We start from the raw sequence: 5490 nt of genomic DNA on the forward strand, positions 1-5490 counted from the left end.
ACGGTTACTCTGGTAAGTCACCTGACCTCTCAGTATTATCATCATCCTATCACTAATGCCTTCGAGAAAGTAACATAACCAATGTCAGAGCTTGGAGACCTACTTTTCTTTAATATCTAAAAATTTCAAGATCTCCTACGTTAGGAGCTCTGATTAAGAGTTTACCAAGAGCTACCTGCAACACCTAGAGCTGATGTTCATTCATGAGCCTGTGTTCACCCATGAGCCCAGAGCCTTATCTCATTTCAGGTAGCTGATGGGGATGGAATAAGATCTTGAATTAGATCGTATCCACGTAGAAGCTAAAACCAGAGGGAGACAATACCAAAGGAAGGCTATTGGGTAAAAGGGTCTACGAGTAAAAGAACTATTTTCCACCCTAGAGGCAAAGGGTCAAAAGCAGGCTTGCTGTTACTTACTCTTGGCTGACCGCCTCCTCATCCTCTGAGGATGATGCTGTTTCCTCCAGGTCCCGGGCCATCACGACTGGCATTTCCTTTAGGGTTTCTCATGCAGTCAGCAGACGGGGGCCTCAGAGACCTTTCCTTGCAGATTCACTGGATCAAACAATTTGGATGGCACAGACTCCTGTAAGAACGCCGAATGATCTGAGACACAATGCAGTTGTCTATCTGGTGATCACTGCTGATGATCTTCCAAGTAATAAAAATGACTATCTACCTAAATGATGGCCAACCTCTAGAAGCTTACCTTCTATCACAGTGCCTCACGTATGCCACAAAAATCAAGATTTTTGTCCAAACATACTGTCTGTCCTCTATGCATTTGAAGAGCTGTTATTAAGTTCGACTTTCTCATTTTTCTTTTCATCTACTATATCTAACATGCCCCAAAAGGACAGACCTGCTTAACTTTTAGGTAACTCTCAGGTAGGTGGACGACTACCTAAAACAGATTCCTTGCTAGAAAAACCTGTCCTAGGTTAAAAATAAAAACTCATGATTTAAGATCCTTGAAAATATTTTACACTCTATGACAAGCACACAGGTTAAATGCCCTCATGTTTCCACCAAAACAAATTCAACCACTGAACCAAAGGATTAATAGAGCTGTCTTGAACAGAGATCATAAGTAGCTGAGGAAAAGAAAAATAACTGTCCTCCCAAACACTCAAAAATTATCCTCCCGGGGCCGCCCTGAGGCTGAGTGGTTAAGTTCGCGCACTCTGCTTCGGTGGCCCAGGGTTTCACTGCTTCAAATCCTGGGTGCTGACATGGCACTGCTCATCAAGCCATGCTGAGGCCGCATCCCACATGCCACATCTAGAAGGACGCACATCCAAAAAGACACAACTATGTACGAGGGGGATTTGGGAGAAAAAGGAAAAATAAAATCTTTAAAAAAAAATTATTCTCCCGTACTAAACATCTGAAAGCATGATCTGAATTCCAAATACACGTTAAGATATTTCCAATTTCTAACAAAATTTTTTTCCATAGGGAAAAACTACCTGTTCGTCATGTGTGTTTGAGGAAGGAATAGAAATGACAGATAAAGAAAATGAAAATATTCAAAGGACCATAGTCCCATTACTGAGAGAGAGCCACCTGATGTCAATCCTTCCAAACCTTTTCTTTTTTTGGTTTAATGTTTGGCACCTGAGCTAACAACTGTTGCCAATTTTCTTCTTTTTTTCCCCCTGCTTTTTGCTCCCCAAATCCCCGCAGTACATAGTTGTATATCTTAGTTGTGGGTCCTTCTGGTTGTGGCAAACCTTTTCTATACATTCATGTACACAGTACGATTAGATTGTAAACGCACCAAAAAACGCAGATCCCAATAATGTTCCACAGATCGTCAGCGGAAAGGGCTGAAGATCTAACAACCTCAAAGGCGTCCTTCCAAAGATTCCCAGCGGGATTTCTCGATCTTTCCCAAAATGTTGGGATGTCCTTTAAGCTAAAGCAAAACAAACAAAACCTCCAAGCGAGGAAGGGGTGCCGACCGTCCTAGGCTGCCTGCAGAGCGGGGAGACACAGGACGGTCGGAAGAAGATTAAGGACACTCGCCCAAGGAGCGTCCCCGCCCTAAAGAGATCAGCGCCTCAGCCCCACCCCTGACCCCCCACCCCCATTCCAGGCAGGTCCGCAGATGCTCCCCACGGGAAGGACGGGGCGACTCCGCCGCCGGGATCCGGCCCGGCGCGCCCGGAAGCCAACAGCGGCTCCCGGACTCGAACAGGGAAGCGCAGCGGGCCGTGCCGCCCAGACGCGGAGCGCACCTCCCGCGGTAGGCGAGCGCCGGCGCAGGCGTTTACCTGGCTCATCTTCCCAGGGCTCGGGGCGGGCAGGCGGGGACCGCGCTCGGCGCCGACCTCCCTGCTCCTTCCCCAGCCGGGCTCACGGCCGCGGAAGGCTGCTTCCCCCGTTACTACAACAACCAGCAAGCAACCGCCCGCTCGGAGCCACTGCGCAGGCGCCCGCCACCCGGCGCCGAAAACGTTCGGCTGCGGGCGCGGACCAATGTCGTCACCGCGCCGCAGCGCGGGAGCAGCGCCCAACTCTCAGCAGAAGAGTTATTTTTGACTCTTTTCCCACTCCGCCCCTAATGGGTTTGATGCGGGTTGGTGAGCTGAGGAGGCGAAAGAAAGATTTCTTGGAGTCTCAAGGTCTGGCAGTATTGCTCTTTTATTTAGAGAATAGTGTGGAATAGCGTGGGGACAGGACCCATGGGCAGTCAGAGCCGCTGCGTGGGGACAGGACCCACAGGCAGGATGAGGCGCTGCTGCCGCCACTGCAAACATGGGTGGAGAGGAAGGCTAAATTTAAGGCATAGGTATGTGAGTTATGTTTTTACAAGACAAAGGAAAGACTATGTAAAAAGAGTTGTTAAATGGTATCAGTGCCTGTAGGGTCTGGTTATTGGGTGGTCCTATAACTTTTAGATATGAATCAAACCGGATTAAGTAAATGGCAGAAGCCACCGCTTAAATATTATCTTCAGCTAAAGACAAAGGAGGATGTTGGGGGGTGGGGTCAGTTACATGAGGCTACCAGACAGTAAACAACTTAAGTCCTTGCCTTCTCCTGTAAGAGTTTCAAGACAAGGCCATCATGCCTTCCTCCTGGTGCAGAGAGGAAACACCCCCCACAGATGGAGACCTCCTTCACAAATGCAAATGTCTCTCATCAAAGGGCAAGCAAATTCCACTCCTCAAAGCCCACTTCTCATCTGCAGTTTTAAAAGTAACCAGTCTAAAATAATCCTCATCAGGTTGTTGCTATTTCTAAGAGCGTCTGTGAAACAGACATAAATTCCGTCAAAGAGGAGAGCCATCCACGCCGCTTTTCTGACCCAGAGTCTCCTGTTGAGGAAGGGTGAGAAATAAGGAGGATGGAGGGATCCTGGCCCCTGCTGTACCCACTTGTGATGTCCAGTAGAGCCTTGTTCTCTCTGGCCTTTCACAAAGTCCACTTTTGTGTTCCACCTTCCCTAAAGGAGTCAGTCATCCGTTCACCCATCCTCCTCTAGAGCTCTTTGTTGTTTACTTTTTGGTGCTTCTTACTGTCTTCAGTCATTGCTGGCTTTAATATCTTTTTCAGCTGGGTAGTGTAGGAGCCTCCTAAGACTGCCAGAGAGGCAAAGGAAGCCTGATGGTGTTATCACCACTTGAGGCCAAAGAAGTGAATCCAAAACAGACGAACTATGGGCCAAAACACCATCAAGATGAGAAGAATTCCAATATTAGAGTCTTTATATACATGGGTTTTATGTAAATCAAGCTGACTGAAATCAATGCTCAGCAAGGCTTGATGTAAGTTTTTTGTTTTAGGCAAAAAGTATGTAACCTAATTGTATTTCCCATACAACTTGAAGACAGACGTGGACATGGTATGCTTGTCTTCCTCAAGAATGGAAACTTCATCAAGATCTTCTCAGTGAGGCAAGATTGCAATGTAGAATCCAAGAGACCAGATGTCTCAGCTCTGCCATATATTAGCTGTGTAACCTCAAGCAAATCACTCAAACTCTGTGCCAACACTCATCTGTAAAAACCAAATACAAATAGTGCCTACCTACCTTGTTCAAGGATTAAATGAGATGATATGTGTTAGGTGCTTGCATGCATGGCACACACAAATGCCTAGTAACTATTAACTATTATCATTTCTCTTGCAACACAAGATTGCTGTTTCCATCACCATATAATTCTTTTCTTGCTGAGGAAGTTTCACCCTTAGCTAAGAGCTGTTGTCAATCTTCCGGGTTTTGGGTGTGTGAGCTGCCGCCACAGCATGGCTACCGAGACATGAGTCGGTGCATGCCTGGGAACAGAACCAGGGTCGCCAAAGTGGAGCACACTGAACTTATCCACTAGGCCACCAGGGCTGGCCCATCCATATAATTTTCTTACTAGCTCTCAAGTCACAGCAGTTTATTTATAACTTTTAGATTGTTATTCTGGTTTACGGAGCGTGGTGTGCCTGAGAACCAGAGTAGAGAAGAGCTGAGGATGTAAATATTGTCCTTACACCATAGGTTCCGCTCAAATGTATAAGGCTTCTATGTGCTGGAAGGATCTGTCATCCGTAGCCAGGCAGGTCGTAGATTGAGTCACTACTGAGCCACTTGCATTACAAAGGAAAGGCATGAAAAACCGGGCTACAAGTAAAGATATAAGAGGACTGACTCCAGCCAACAGAAATGAATTCTGATTTAGCTAATCTTTTGGAGAAATTCTTAGACAAAAATAAGTACTGTGCCACTTAGTGCAAAGTTCACTGTGGGTTCACTAGCGTTAGCGTGACTCAATATTGAGACCAGTTTCTGCAGTCTTCCACGGCAGTCCATTGGGTTACTTTGTAGTAATATGTGTACACTGGCCTTCTTTTCCCGTTCTTCTCTCCAGTTTTTCTGCTGGGTTTGTCATTTCCACCCGCTGCCTTATTTAGTCTTGTACACTCTAGGTAAAGGTCAGCACACTTTGGTTTAGGGAAATATTCAAATGCAGTGTGCTAACCCTGTGAAGTAAGAGAAGTGTGTCAAGATCCCTGGGGATGGATGAGCCCAGGGGACCCGGAGAGGAATTTATCAAGTGATGGACCAAGTAAACTTAGTAGAACCCTTGTGGTGGGGCCCAGGTTAATGACGGAGGTGAGACAGCTCCTGGTTAAAGTACATTAACCGTCTGTCATCTTGTGTCCTTTGCGTTCGTTTCCAAGGTAGAAAGCCCTCTCTGAGCGGAGCCATGAGCCGCTTCCTGAACGTGTTACGGAGCTGGCTGGTCATGGTGGCCATCATAGCCGCGGGAAACACGCTGCAGAGCTTCCGAGACCACACCTTCCTCCACGAGAAGCTCTACACCGGCCAGCCAGGCCTCGGTGAGAAGTCCAAGAACGGCCACCTTTGTGGGGTGGCCTGAATCGTGGTTCCCAGGCCCAGCTGGAGATCAGAATAACCTAGAAAACTTAGAAACAAACAAAGCACAGGTGCCTGTTTGCCTCTCCTAACCTATTTCCTGAACCTTTG

The 5490-nt window shown here is 47.1% G+C and overlaps 1 long non-coding RNA gene across 1 annotated transcript; it reads right to left on the bottom strand.

Annotated features, from left to right (window-relative positions):
• Positions 1-399: 399 nt before the first annotated feature.
• LOC124232134 (uncharacterized) lies at positions 400-2504 on the bottom strand. The gene is made up of 3 exons (XR_006886779.1): positions 2279-2504; positions 1783-1979; positions 400-588 (listed from the first exon to the last, which is right to left on the bottom strand). It is a non-coding gene; the product is annotated as an uncharacterized LOC124232134 (long non-coding RNA).
• Between the last annotated feature and the right edge of the window lie 2986 nt (positions 2505-5490).

Source organism: Equus quagga, unplaced genomic scaffold (genome assembly GCF_021613505.1).
Source record: "Equus quagga isolate Etosha38 unplaced genomic scaffold, UCLA_HA_Equagga_1.0 HiC_scaffold_2679_RagTag, whole genome shotgun sequence".
In the NCBI taxonomy this organism is placed as follows: domain Eukaryota; kingdom Metazoa; phylum Chordata; class Mammalia; order Perissodactyla; family Equidae; genus Equus; species Equus quagga.